General features: G+C 29.0%; 1 protein-coding gene across 6 annotated transcripts in view; it reads left to right on the plus strand.

Annotated features, from left to right (window-relative positions):
* LOC108977670 overlaps positions 1–2,560 on the plus strand; it is a 43,770-nt gene that overhangs the window by 1,353 nt on the left and 39,857 nt on the right. The gene's annotated exons all lie outside the window — the stretch shown is intronic.

The raw sequence follows: 2,560 nt of genomic DNA on the forward strand, positions 1-2,560 counted from the left end.
CTTTTGTTCGTGCTTTCTCGGTAATTTGACAGTTCAAATTAGGCAGTCATTTTGGTTTACCGCATTACTGAACTCAATGCAGAAAAAGGTGTATTTTATTTAAAGATTTACAAAGAAATTAACAATCAAAAGTAATTAAAAACATTACTAGTGGTTTTTATAATTCATAAGTAATATATGTGCGTGAAAATGTATCCATAATTGGTTTGGTACCATGCACAACAGATGAAAATACACTAGCATATATTTAGAATTTTGCAAAAAATAGCATTTTTTAAAGTGAATTTGTGGAAAAATTTGTGAACCGATTTTTATAAAATATATTTTAAAACAAAGTTCGATAATTTAAGCATACATGCGTGTTTAAAGTTTTCCATTTGGTTCCCTCGTTTAGGTACGGTGAGCCGAAATTAACCGGCGCGATACTAAACACAACCCGAATTTTTCTTTGATTTATAAGATTTTTAAGTTTTATGTCCACTAACACTTCATTAATTTAGTTTAACACATTTGTTTTGTATTATAATTATAACTTTCGTTGAAATTCATTTAGGATCAGCCTTAGCAAAATTCCGATTTCTTTGGCGCCGCGTTGTGAGAGTATTCGACTTTACAGTTAAAAAATTTAAAAAAATTCGGACATTTCAACAAGCTATTTCACTACATTTAATACACTATACGCACATTTTCTAGTTCAATTTCATTAAATTAACCTGGTATCAATTAATCAAATTTACATTTTACACTTTTTAAGTAAGAAACGTATATTTTAAAAATTGGTTTCAACACTCGTGTGGACATCATTTTTGCGTTAAATATTAGAAGGAAATAGGCACGATTCCGATTACTTTGGCGAAGAGGTAAAAAAACGAGTTTCCCTATAAATGGGGTATGTGCGGGTAGGGGAGTTTCTCCATATTAAGAATACGTTTTTTAAAATATTCACGATTAAAAGTTCAAAAATTTGCACTAATAACACATGGTATTTCTCTATATTTCATTAAATTTTTACATGTTTTTCACCCTGTATATTTAATATTTAAATATACACTCTAAACATTGAAATATATTCACATTTCACTTTTATTTTGCTATATTTGACCTAAATTTATTAATTTAAAAATCACTTAGCACACTCATCGTTGAAGAGGTTATATTGTTTACAATTATGTGGATAGCGAGCGTTGCCACATCCGAAACACCAAATATGTAGGATTCTTAACGATTTTTCTTTGCTTGTTTTTTTGCGTGATTGTTTTTTCTAATTTAATTATAATAAAAAATTCTTTCCAACATTTTTTAAGTTATAATTGAGTTGTGAACACTTTTTCCACATATAGTATTATACATTTTAGAYATGTATATTTATAATATGCGATTTACATTTAATAAACACAAATAATTAAAACTCTATGATAATATTATAAAATGTATATCATATCGGGATGACTTAAGTACTTTAAAGAAAATAACCCTGGTGGAACGAATACCCGGGGTGACTTAAGTACTTTCGCGTAGTTCTCCTTTCTGCGTTGGCGGCCTTCGGCCGCGCTCTAAAAAACATAACCCTGGTTGAGCGAATACCCGGGATGACTGAAATACTTTCGCGTAGTACTCCTTTCTGCGTTAAAAATAAAGAAAATATATTGAGGTTTCGTTATAAAGTGGTAATATTTTTTTGGTTACCTTGCACTCATATTGAAACAAAATTTGAGTTTTCGTCATAAAATGGTTAAATTTTGGTTATCATATCTGTCAGCGATTTCCATTTATTTTTGATAATACGTTGTTTTGTGTATTAGGTGACAATATACTATACATAATATTATTATATAATATTACTATAAAATATTATTTATTTGTTTATTAAATTAAACAGAGAACATATCCATATGAATGGATAGAAGAATTTTTGGGAAAAAAGGAATTTCAGCGAGTTTCCTTACTATGACATAGCAGCGCTTCTTTTCGTCGTAATTTTTAGCACACACATGGCTCACTCACTACTACTGCAAAATGTAATTTTAAAATAAATATTTCTTAGGTAAAAAACCTGCTGAAAGTGTAAAATGTGGTTTTATTTATAAGGTTATAGTTTAATTTAATTAATTTGAAGTGAAAAATGTGAGTAAAGTGTGTTTAATGTGGTGATATAGCTTGTTGAAATGTTCCAGTTTAGTGAATTTTTGAACTTTAAGCTCGAATATCTCGTAAACTAACCGTTTGCGATACCTATAATATTTTTTAATCAGGATCACTTTCTCTTCCCAATGGGCATTGTCATATGATATAAACATATATGACAATTCGTTGAAATATCTCTTTTTCGCTAAAATTCCTCTTTCTTTAGCTTTCATAAAAAGTACCTTCAGGTATTTCAAATCATGATGTGTTTAAACACTCTTTCACTTTTTCTTATTTATATTTAATAAACAAATGCGTAATCTAATATATAAAAATTAGTTGCATTCACCGTCGAACTGTCATCGTAACCGGTTGCTTTTCGCTCTTTGCTTATTGAGTTTGTTAAAACGGTATAACGGTTTGTTCTGCGTTTATA

The sequence above is a fragment of the Bactrocera latifrons genome, unplaced genomic scaffold, assembly GCF_001853355.1.
Source record: "Bactrocera latifrons isolate USDA-ARS-PBARC rearing strain unplaced genomic scaffold, ASM185335v1 scaffold_933, whole genome shotgun sequence".
NCBI classification, from domain to species: domain Eukaryota; kingdom Metazoa; phylum Arthropoda; class Insecta; order Diptera; family Tephritidae; genus Bactrocera; species Bactrocera latifrons.